This window comes from Saccostrea echinata, unplaced genomic scaffold (genome assembly GCF_033153115.1).
Source record: "Saccostrea echinata isolate AGI-Se365-2 ecotype Australia unplaced genomic scaffold, CSIRO_AGI_Sech_v1 ptg000046l, whole genome shotgun sequence".
NCBI lineage: Eukaryota > Metazoa > Mollusca > Bivalvia > Ostreida > Ostreidae > Saccostrea > Saccostrea echinata.
This window is the reverse complement of record NW_026889795.1, coordinates 9,002,742-9,016,103: the sequence shown is the minus strand read 5'-3', so window position 1 is coordinate 9,016,103 and position 13,362 is coordinate 9,002,742.

The window sequence follows — 13,362 nt, the reverse complement described above, 5'->3', positions numbered from 1 at the left end:
ATCCGCATTATAAATTTTTATTTAAGAATATTTTTTTTTTACATATATTTAAATATACATTTATATTTTTAACATATATCCTATGCAAAGGAGCTCAGTCAATAATTTAATCGAATACACAATTATAAAATTATCAAGGTTATTTTTGAAATTTTACAATTCAGAAATTCACTTGTATGGGATTTATCAAATGTATATATTCCTGATAATTTTCATTTGTACGCGAAAGTAATCGTGTAAAATTGCATTTTAATCCCGATTTGAAGCTTGGGTGAATAACATTGACATCCGTTTTCAAAACAATTCCGACTGATATTAGGAGAGAATAAATACAATGTAAAAAAAAAAAAATTAAATAATTTTTTTTTTCATTGTTATTTTTCTTCTCAACTTTGTATTAATATCTGTTACTGCTGTAAAGCTCCTGCATTTATTCTTTAATTATTTCTCCTGTAAATTCAACCATAATACACTGTATGTAATAATATCATTCTATTGTGTTTTTTTTCTCTCTCTCTCTCTCTGACATACATACATATTGTACAAATCCATTAGACTTCTTCTGTATAATTAGAACGTCATTCATTTGTGTGAATCGACATCATTTCTAATTTAACATGTATGTCAATTTCAAATATTAGTTTTTAAGCAGCTTCAAAACGTGTTTTGTAACTATCTAATAAAGGTCTGTCACCTTAATCATAATAATAAGGAAACGGATTAGTATAAGTTTTCAAACTTGTTTCTGAATCCTTTTTGTTTGTTTGTTTTTTGTACTACTTGCCTGTATTTTCTGCTTGTAATTTTCAAATACACGTAAAATATGGTTTAAACTAAAATAAATAAACGAGGGGTGTCCCAGAAGAACGCAAACTTTTAAAATATTTCATAAACTACCTGACCAAAGTTATTTCCAATTTCTAACTACTATATTAAAAGTTCATTTCAGCTGGTTTATTCCTAAATTCCGTATACCAAATTAATTCAAAAATTCATTTATTAAAAAAAAAAAATACGTAATTACTGGAAGCACAAAACATTTTCTGGCTCATTGTAACATTTAAAAACATTTTTAAATTATTTTCAAAAAAGATTATGGTATTATTTCTAAGACACATTTCATGGAATTGATTTAAAACGTTTTAAATCAAAAATGATATTATAAATATGTCTTATTTGCAAATATTAAATTCATGTTTTGTTTAGAAAATGTTTATAAGACATTCTAGATTTTAAAAAAAATTGACTCCGTCACTAGGTCAACTTGAATTTAAAATTTCCACTTGGGCACATTAAATAGATCTTATGATAAAATTTGAAATGTTTAAAACATTTTTAAGGTATGTCACTCCTGACATTATTTGTATCAAGAATTTTAAGAAAAAACGAAAAGCTGACGAGTGACATACAATATACCTTAAATCTGTATCATACAAAATGATGTTACTAAATAACATTTGAAGTCTAATTTTTTTCCCATAACATTTCAAGAAAGAAAATCTTTTAACAATACATGTACTAGTTTAAACCTTTTGAAAAAATATTTTAAAACGCTTTTAAAAAAATGCAAAATCACAAGATTGATTCATTTTCAAAAAGTTTTTGAAAACATTTTGAAAACGTTTATATTTATATATATATTTTTTTATGACTGGATATTACTATTATCAATTTTATCTGAATTATTTCATTTACAAGTAAACAAAAACAAAGAGCAATAATATTTTTTCCCACATTTTTACATCATTATTTTTTTAAAAATAATTTCAAGAAAAGCCATGGACACACAATCTATTTAGTTCTCATTACCGGCGGTGCCTTCAAGTAACACTTCCCTATGTACAGTATCAGTCGGGATATGTGTGTGTGTGTATCCTAATTGTTGTTTTAACAATTTTCTGACATGTTGTTTTAAACATATTGAACGGTAGCTGGAGATCACATAATAAATATTATCAATTATCATTTTAAATAAAGTTCATCAACGTGAGAAATCTTTTCTAAATTATGATTCAATTTCGCCCCCCCCCCCCCCAAATAAATATAGTAAAGTTTTACTCTTCTTCGTCTGTTGTGAATTAAATATTGAAGTATATTTTTTTATGGCAATAATATACATGTAAACAACTTCATTATATACATGTATAAATAAATTATAATGCGGCGTATTTAGCTTGAAATAGTTTTATATTACGTGCTATGTGTACTTATAAAAACATACTACATGTATATCACCATAATACAATAATTTGTTGAAATCCCGAAAAATTTAACCCAAGTCCCGAACCGTCTTTACCCAAGTCCCGAACAGTCTTGTCGCTAGTCCCGAAACGTCGTATTAGTCAGGTCCCGAAACGTCGGGGTCCCGAAACATCGTGCACCCGTTTCTGCTAGGAATAAGGGAAACTGTCCAATTACGTATGCATGTTATTCCCCCTCCCCCACGATGTTATGCACTTTGGTTTAAAAATGCCCCCCCCCCCTCCCCAAGATGATTTTGTTGAAAAAAATAATTTGTGCTGCAATATATTTTATTTTCTTTACCTTTAAATATTTTAAACCTAACTAGTTGATTGTATCTTCATTAACGTCCCTCTTGAGAATTTTGCCATTACCGGTGAAGTGCCTGCCGCGAGGGGATGCTCCGCTTAGCGGTGCTCTTGTTAATATCCTATTTGTGTGTCTGCATGGTGGATTTTGTGCTGGTTAAGTAAATTGAATATAGAAATAACTAATTTGTTTCCAATATTTCAACAGGATTGCAGCATTTTTCATGTAACTTAATGTTTCCAAAGTTTATGTTTAAAAGCTTACTATGTTCTTTTGAGTGTATGCTCTTGCACTAGAGCGATTTATGAAGACCCTCACATTGCCCTCAAATGTACATACAGGCAAATATACGACAGTATAAATCAATTAGGAAATGCAATAACATATATGAGTCAAATCATAAAAAAGACATAACATCTAAGTTATAGGCATTTAAAGAATCTGTAAAAATATTTCATTCAATTATAGAATACATTTTTTATTGTATAAATATTCCTTAATCGGCATCTCACTGCATATTTAAACTACGTCATAATTTACGAAATGACGTCACATCAGGTCATATCGATTAGTGACTGTTTATATCGTGTTATGTGGGATTTAACTAACGACAATAAAAAAAAAAAAACAACAACAACAACAACAACAACAAAAAAAAAAACAACAAAAAAAAAAAAAAAAAAAAAACAAACAAACAAACAAACAAACAAACATTTTACAGGGAGTTTTAATGCAGCGTAATTCTCTTGCATATTTTATAATCGGAAATCATTTCATCTTGTGGTATTTTACAGAATTTGTAGATTTAAGTGATGTCATAGTTACCATACATTTCCCGTACAAGTTAAGTCACGCCTCCTTTTTGTGGCATTAAATGTGTTGCGTATGGAGGGTTATTCCATGTTTGAGGATAGGCATGTATTGGTTTTAAAGGTCACGAAGTGTTTTTAGCTCACCTGAGCTGAAAGCTCAAGTGAGCTTTTCTGATCACCCATTGTCCGTCGTCCGTCCGTCTGTCCGTCTGTCCGTCCGTCCGTCTGTAAACTTTTCACATTTTCCACTTCTTCTCAAGAACCATTGGGCCAATTTTAACCAAACTTGGTACAAAGTATCCTTGGGTGAAGGGGAGTTTAAATTGTTAAAATAAAGGGCCAAGTCCCCTTACAAGGGGAGATAATCAGGAAAAGACAAAATAGGGTGGGGTCAATATAAAATCTTATTCTCAAGAACCACTGGGCCAGAAAAGCTGAAACTTATGTGGAATCATCCTGGGGTAGTGTAGATTCTAAATTGTTCAAATCATGACCCCCGGGGGTAGGGCGGGGCCACAATAGCGAATCCAAGTTTTACATAAAAATATAGAGGAAAAATCTTTAAAAATCTTCTTCTCAAGAACCACTGAGCCAGAAAAGCTGAAACTTATGTGGAAGCATCCTGGGGTAGTGTAGATTCTAAATTATACAAATCATGACCCCCGAGGGTAGGGCAGGGCCACAATAGGAAATACAAGTTTTACATTAAAATATAGAGGAAAAATCTTTAAAAATCTTCTTCTGAAGAACCACTGAGCCAGAAAAGCTGAAACTTATGTGGAAGCATCCTGGGGTAGTGTAGATTCTAAATTGTTCAAATCATGACCCCCGGGGGTAGGGCGGGGCCACAATAGCGAATCCAAGTTTTACATTGAAATATATAGAAAAAATCTTTAAAATCTTCTTCTGAAGAACCACTGAGCCAGAAAAGCTGAAACTTATGTGGAAGCATCCTGGGATAGTGTAGATTCTAAATTGTTAAAATCATGACCCCGGGGGTAGGGCGGGGCCACAATAGGGAATCCAAGTTTTACATTGAAATATAGAGGAAAAATCTTTAAAAATCTTCTTCTAAAGAACCACTGAGCTAGAAAAGCTGAAACTTATGTGGAATCATCCTGGGGTAGTGTAGATTCTAAATTGTTCAAATCATGACCCCTGGGGTAGGGGGAGGCCAAAATGGGGAATACAAGTTTTACATTGAAATATGGAGGAAAAATTTTTAAAAACCTTCTTCTGAAGAACCACTGAGCCAGAAAAGCTGAAACTTATGTGGAAGCATCTTGGGGTAGTGTAGATTCTAAATTGTTCAAATCATGACCCCCGGGGGTAGGGCGGGGCCACAATAGGTATTACAAAGTGGGAAGTCTGGTAATGAACAGCATGAAGTTACTCAGGTGAGCAATGTGGCCCATGGGCCTCTTGTTTACATGAAGGCCTTCATAATGATGGAACATTTTTACTAATGAAGAATCACACCAGCGAGGTTCCATTTATTCTGCATATCTATACTTATAACCCAGATAGCATGAGGACATTGGCCCAACGTTGGCCCAACAATGTTGGTTATGTTGGGCCAATGTTGGCAATTTACGTTGGCCCAATGTCCTATTGCTCATTGGCGCGATGTTGGTCCAACATGTTGGGCCTATGTTGGTACCACACTGTTTGTTTATATGTCAACGTTGGTACAACGTTATTCCAACATACCAACGCCAACTCAATATTTTGTAACGTTGGACCAACGTTGGACCTCAGTTCAAAATATAATTATTACGTTGGTCCAACGTTGGTACAACGCTTTTGTTGAAATGTAAACGTTGGTACAACGTTATTCCAACATACTAATGCTAACTAAATATTTTGTAACGTTGGCCCTACGGTGGACCTCAGTTCAAAATATAATTATTACGTTGGTTCAGCGTTGGTACAACGTTGTTTGTTGAAATGTAAACGTTGGCACAATTATTCCTGAATACAAATGTCTTACAAAATCAATTAAATTTCGTAACTTTTTTATTTCCCAGATTATACGACACAATTAATTTCACCAAGTTTGGCCAAATAAATTTTTCCTCCTAAAAATGTATCACAATATACATGTATTCTAAGTATCCCGTGGAATGTAACTAAGTGGCCATGGAATGTCACAGGCACTTGGGGTCTGGACCCCCCCCCCCTTTCCATTTTTTGTTCTTTTGAATTATGGGGTCGAGTCACCTTTTTCCTATTTTTGTATTCTAATATGTGGAATGTAAGTAAAAGTAGGAAGAGGTAGAAAGTTCAATGTTTCTCAAGTATATTCCACATTACTATGTCCACTACAAAATATCGATTTGATGTAAGAGTCTTCAAGTTCTAATTTGTAGAGTTTTGGAAGGTCACATCTGAATCATTCATTCCTTTTTCTGTTATTTATCTGTTCCTAGAATCCATATCTCCCACACATATTAATCAGTCCTTTCCATATGAAGAAAATGCCACATCAATAGTCTCATAATATAGAAGGCTTTTCCAGCCAATTCCTATAAACGTTAAGAACGTCATCAATTTAAATAATATTTTCAAATGTTTAATCAGCACCCCGGTACTGATAATTTAAAAGCTTACAGGCCATTATAATTTTGAAACACATATATATTTTTAAAGCAATTCTTTAGGTTGAATTTCACATTATTAATTATCAATAATGAATACAAAAAATATACTTACATTTCAACGGTTAAAATTCTTGCGTTCACTAACATGCTTTATTCAAGTGCGGTGCGTGACGGTTTGTGGAAAAAAAAAAAAAACTGATTAAGATGCCGATTTCCTTGGGGACCGATGAGTCACCTGCCGAGCCAGTGCATTTCACCACTGACCTATTTATTTGGAGCTTTAAAACACAGCACTTTAAATTAAATCAATGATGCTAAATATAGAATCTACCAAGATACAACATTACTCTATGTAATTCACAGACTTATAAAGTTTGTTTCATAATTTTCTATTTGATATAATATAGAATCAATGTTTATCATTAGTTGCTTATTACATTACCATCGATTTACAATAAATAAACCTAAATTGATAAATGACACTTTTCACAATATTGGGCCAACGTTGGACCAGCATTTCATCTCCAACATTACAGGCTACCGGTACATGTAATCCTAATATTCCCTCTATTGGACCAACTCCAGCCCAGTGTTACAAGCCCAACACAGAGCGAAGTCTCATAATATTATCAACATTTACTAAGCTGGACCAACGTTGGACCAACATTGAATGTCCAACACTTAAGTGGCCACGTTTCGTGTCAACATGTACTCGGTTAGACCTACGTTGGGCCAACATTTCATACCCAACACACAATGGTCTTGATCCATGCCAACATTTACTCGGTTGGACCTATGTTGGGCCAACATTTTAATGTCCAACACATAGTCGCCATATTTCTTGTCAACATGTTACTACAATGGGCCAACATTGGACCAACATCGCATACCCAACACCGTTGGTTTAGCTTTCATGCCAACGTAGATTAACGTTGGACCAACGTTGGGCAAACATTTGTTCCCCAACGCCAACACTTTACCAACCACACAACCAAAAACCAACGTTGGCCCAACGTAGTCATGCTATCTGGGAAATTAATAAATTTTGCAAATAAACTCCAAAACGGGTGCACTAGAGTTGGGCCAACATTTTAATGTCCAACACATAGTCGCCATATTTCTTGTCAACATGTTACTACAATGGGCCAACATTGGACCAACATCGCATACCCAACACCGTTGGTTTAGCTTTCATGCCAACGTAGATTAACGTTGGACCAACGTTGGGCAAACATTTGTTCCCCAACGCCAACACTTTACCAACCACACAACCAAAAACCAACGTTGGCCCAACGTAGTCATGCTATCTGGGAAATTAATAAATTTTGCAAATAAACTCCAAAACGGGTGCACTAGAGTTCTTACTTACTCCTCTAAGAACATACTAGATACAAAATGATGTCCGTAAACTATCTTAGGATTTTACTCGCATGGTAAGTATCGTACATTGAATTAAAAGTCTACTTTCATTTTCTATACACAGCCATGAAATTGCAAAAACGTGAGTACAGTGGCGGTTCCGACTGGCAATTAAAATGACAACAAGCAATCGTTTATTTATTTCATAAAACGTCATCAGTGAATTATTCAATCAATACTTGATTTAAATGATATAAAAGAAATAAGTTGTGATAACCGATTAAAAAGGGAAATGTGCAAATTATTTTCCTCATTCACCGATCTTAATATTGAGAAAAGTATTATTAATAATATTATTATAATAATAATATTAAGAAAAAGCTGCATGAACATAAAAAAAAACAAAACAAAACAAAACAAAACAAAAAAAAAAAAAACAACTTTTGTGTGAATGGTCATTGAAATAATGGTAAATCATTGATAACACTATAGATTGTGAATATATTTATATATATATCGAAAGACTATTACATATATGAAGTAGGTTTTCCTAATAAATTTATCGGTAAAATTTGTATATATTCCTCACTGTTAGCATCGTGGCAACGAACCCGAAGTGCAATTTGTACTTTGTAATAAACTTACTTATATGAAAAGAGAAAATAATTAAATAAGGTATTGTTCAAATACAATTAAAGCTGTGCTTTAATCAATACATTTCAGTTTGCTTTTGTTTTTTTTTTTTAGCTCACCTGAGCCGAAGGCTCAAGTGAGCTTTTCTGATCATATTTTGTCTGTAGTCCGTCTGTTCGTCTGTCTGTCCGTCCATCTGTCTGTAAACTTTTCTCATTTTCGACTTCTTCTCAAGAACTACTGGGCCAATTTCAACCAAAATTGCCACAAAGTATTCTTGGGTGAAGGGGATTCAAGTTTGTTCAAAAGAAGGGCCACGCCTTCTTTCAAGGGGAGATAATGAAGAATTAGTGAAAAATTAATAGCATCTTTTAAAAATCTTCTTCTCAAGAACCACAAAGCCAGGGAAGATGAAACTCATGTGGAAGCATCCTCAGGTAGTGTAGATCCAAGTTTGTTCAAATCATAACCCCCGGAGGTAGGGCGGGGCCACAGTGGAGGATCAAAGTTTTAAATAGAAATACATTTAAACATCTTCTTATCAAGAACAGCAAAGCCATGATGAGTCATATTTATATGGAAGCATCCTCAGGTAGTGTAGATTCAAGTTTGTTCAAATCATGACCCCCGGGGGTAGGGCGGGGCCACAATGGAGGATTAGAGTTTTACATAGAAATATACTGGAAAAACCTTTAAAAATCTTCTTCTCAAGAATAGCAAAGCCATGATGAGTCATATTTATATGGAAGCGTCCTCAGGTAGTGAAGATTCATGTTGTCTAAATCATGACCCCCGGGGGTAGGGCGGGGCCACAATGGAGGATCAAAGTTTTACATAGAAATATATTGGAAAAACCTTTAAAAATCTTCTTCTCAAGAACAGCAAAGCCATGATTGGTCATATTTATATGGAAGCATCCTCAGGTAGTGTAGATTCAAGTTTATTCAAATCATGACGCCGGGGGTAGGGCAGGGCCACAATGGAGGATCAAAGTTTTACATAAAAATATATTGGAAAAATCTTTAAAAATCTTCTCCTCAGGAACAGCAAAGCCCTGATTGATCATATTTATGTGGAAGTATCCTCAGGTAGTATAGATTCAAGTTTGTTCAAATCATGACCCCCTGGGGTAGGATGGGGCCACAATGGATGATCAAAGTCTGAAATAGAAATATATAGGAAGATTTCTTCTGATGAAGAACTGCAAAGCCATGATTAGTCATTTTGATATGGAAGCATCCTCAGGTAGTGTAAATTCAATTTTGTTCAAATGATGACCCCTGGGGTAGGGTGGGGCCCAATAAGGGGATCGAAAGTTTTACATAAGAACATATAGAAAAAATATTTCTTCTGAAGAACAGAAAAGCTATGTTTAGTCATATCGATATGGAAGCATCCTCAGGTAGTGTATATTCAGTTTTGTTCAAATGATGACTCAATTTATTAATAATACAGGCAGCATTAACATTTCATGGCACGCGTTTGTCACAATCTATTTATACATTATATCAATGAAAGTAAACCGGCGGAAAACAGGGAATCGCTACCTGCCTACCGGGATGACCTCCCTACTAATCTGGCGCGATAGCGCCCCCACAGGGAAAATAACTGTGGTGGGAATAGACCTCTTGGAACCAACAAGAGTGACTGCCACATACGAACAGGGAATTCAAGTTCTGACTCGGGCCCTAACTCTATACTGTCTCCCCTGGTATAAAAGAACAACCTGGGGATAATACCCCCAGGGGTAGACCCCCAAAGCCTGCCCTTGGTACCACGATGATCAAGCTGGTCCCTCAGGTACCGCTGAGGTAACCCCCGAATCTTCCCCAGTACTGAGGATAGATTACCCAGAGTTTTGAGCCAGACATGGTAGAAATCCTCATTCGCGGTAATACCCGAACTCCATCAAATGAACTTATCTATACAAGCTCACCCGCCACTAACGTGTTGTGTGGTATATTAGCCTATAGCCTATTATGATTTCACCCACCAATCCTTCCATTAAACATATTAAAGTCCGTAAATGCAAATATATACATATCTATATACATATACACATAATATATACTTCTTTGAAATTCACGCTATCAAGCTATGTCATCTGGGAATACCTTTACGTCCATCTGATTGCCCCTATAGGATTCGAGACCACCTTGCAGACTATTAAGAAACACTGAAATTCCTAAATCATTTAAATGTGTGCCATCATATCTAAACAGCTGTTTTGAGGCAAAAGTAATTGTTGGATGTCTGATGACCCGGCCCCCTTCTGCTTTAAGAAATTGCTTAACTTTACGGTTTACATCTTTACGCATAGCATCAACTTTGGATGCGGAATTGGCACTGTGCCAGTATAAGGGAGGTAACATATCGGACCAAATAACAGACATGTTTGAAGCCAATAACTTGCAACAAAGGAAGGAGCATTTGATATTTTGAATTAGTTCCCCTCCAGGCAATATGCCTAGGTCATTGGAACCCAGGTGTACCACCAAATAATTTGGTGGAGGGGTAGACTTCAGTTTTTTCTCGAAAAAAGAGTCAAATTCTTTCCATCTCATTCCCCTGACACCAGACCACATTATGGAGATGTTCTTATCTTGAAGTGTGAGGTTTTTTCCTCCAGGTCTGTTGGTAGCACTTCGGACTGCCCAGTATACTATGGATGATCCCAGTCCCATACTATTTTCCTATAACCTACAAAACTTAAAGTTTGTTAGCAAGGAAAACAAATCCACAAAAAAAAAATAATATTATAAATTTTGTGAATCTAATGTATTAAGAGTATGCCCCCGACTTCCATCTGCCCCATTCTTTGATTATTTGGTCAGGTATACCCTTCACTGCTGCCTCTGTTGCTGCCTCTATGCGGAATGAGTGTGACCTAAAACGCCCATTCTTAATGTTGCAGAATTGTAAAGTTTTAGCTAACAGGGCAGAAAACTGGTAACGTGTTAAAGGCTTACCATCAAAATGCACCAGGAATGGATTAGCACTTGTTGTGCCACGAGTTCGAACCCTAAAAAATTACTTATGGTAGAAACAGGACAAGCTGGCTCTCGTGTACTAAACAAAAACAAGGTGGTCTTGTTACCTAATTGGTTTGTTTTTGATTGATTGTCTTATAGTCAGCTTAACCTGTTTGTGTCCGTTAACTTGAATGATGTCAATGTCGTTTTGTTGCAAAGGTCTTGAGTCCTGCCCTCTCAGCGATTGACAGGCCAATTCGCCTACACTTAAAAAGCCAAAAAATGCTAAACAAAAAGCAGCCTTAAAAAGATGAACTTCATAACTAGAAGAACAGACCTTCTCTAAAGCCTGGAGAAGTGATACAAGCATTTCTAAAGTTATAGGGGCTCGTGTATCCTGTTTTGGTGTCAGTCTTGCAGCCCCTTCTACCAACTTTGAAACAATGAATGATTTGGTAACGTCTGCAAGACCATGAATTTTGTACATATATGACAAGTCCGATATATATGTTTTAATAGATCCAGGGGATTTACCCTCTACTGACATATAAGCTATATAATGAACTATATGATCTAAAGGAGCGGGCCAAGAAGTCGGAAAACCAAACAAATACCCGAAATGATTGAAACTTTGGAAAGCTGCCTTATATGTGTGCCATGTATTCTCAGCCATAGAGGCCTTTAACAGTTTATTGGTTTCCAGTGTCAAATCTCCCAGATTTCTAGGGGCAATTGGATTGGTGCTGGGTCTGCTTGTGGAGCCAAAGCCCGAAAACGACGCCACTGGCAACGAGAAATAGAATCCGCAATTGCATTTGACTTGGTATCTATGTACTCTGCCTTAAACCTTATGTTAAAATGAAGGGTATTAAGCACAAGTTTCCTAACCAGTTTCTTAACGTCTTCAGATTTAGAAGTTTGTTTGGTGGCTATGTGTACAACTGCCTGATTGTCAATATGGAATAATATCTTTTTATTAGCCAACTGAGGACCCCACACTAATATGGCCGCTACTACGGGAAACAACTCGAGAAATGTCATGTCACGCAGCCTACTTGTTTCTGACCAATGCTGAGGCCATCTACCAAAAGCCCACTTATTATGAAAAAATATTCCAAATCCCCCCAACATACCCCCAGCACTATCTGTGAATAACTGGAGAGTATCATTGGAGACCCAGAGTCTCTCAGGAAAGAGGGCCACTCCATTATAATGATTAAGAAAATCAAGCCACATAACTAAGTCTAATTTCATAGAAGTTGTTACTCTTATTTTGTCTTTTGCCTTCTTAACACCTATTGTGGCATCGATGAGTCTCCTAATAAAGCTCTACCTGCTGCAACTACCTGACAGGCGAAATTCAATAACCCTATTATAGACTGCAAGTCTCGTAAAGTAATCTTTTTGGCCCTTAAGCTGTCTTGAATTCTAGTACATAGCTTAGTCAATTTATCTTGTAGTAAACGCATAAACATAGACACAGTATCAAATTCTATTCCTGAGAATGTCAACCTTTTTGTGGGCTCAACCGTCTTGTCGTTGGCTATAGGGACCCTAAGTTCAGCACAGACCTGATGAAAGATATCAAGCGTATGTTTACAACTAGAGTCACTTGCTTTTCCTGCAAATAAAAAATCATCTAGGTAATGCAAGAGGTTTCGATTGTTAGATATTTTACATGTGAGCCAATGCAAGAATTTACTAAACTGCTTAAATAAGGCACAAGAAAGCTTGGAACCGAACGGCAAACATTTGTCAAAATAGTATTTTTCATTGCACTTGCACTACTAAGTCAGAAACGTACTGACATTCCCATTTTTTACTGATAAACTTAGACAATTACTGACCATGTGCTGTCTTTACTGCAAAACTTAGACAATTACTGACCTTTTTACTGCCGGTGCTGATAAACTTAGAAAAGTGCTGACAATCTTAGTCGGTGCTGATAAACTTAGACAATTACTGACCCGTTTACTGTCCCTGCTGAAAAACTTAGACAAGTGCTGACATTTACTGATAATTACTGTCCCTATTGTTCTCGCTCTCGGGGAGGCTGCATTGGTGTGAAAATGTTTGTGTGTATTATACTTTCAATTTAGAAACAATCTGAATTTAATCTCAATAATATTCTGAAATAAAATGCGAGTTCCAAGACAGTTAAATTGTTTAAACCAACAATTTTTTTTTTATTGATATCTGTAAAATAATTCATAATACGATGTACAACTAATTATGCGTGAATCATGTTAAATAATTATTGTGTGGAATAATTGTACTTTATTTTTATCCCTGTTAAATCTAAAATAAATAAATAAATTAACTAACAAATTGGTTTTCATTAATTCATTATATCGCAGGCGGATGCTAAATATGCCCTTTTTTAATGTATTTTAACGTATTGATTCCAGTTTACATCGATCGGAAATACATGTTTGT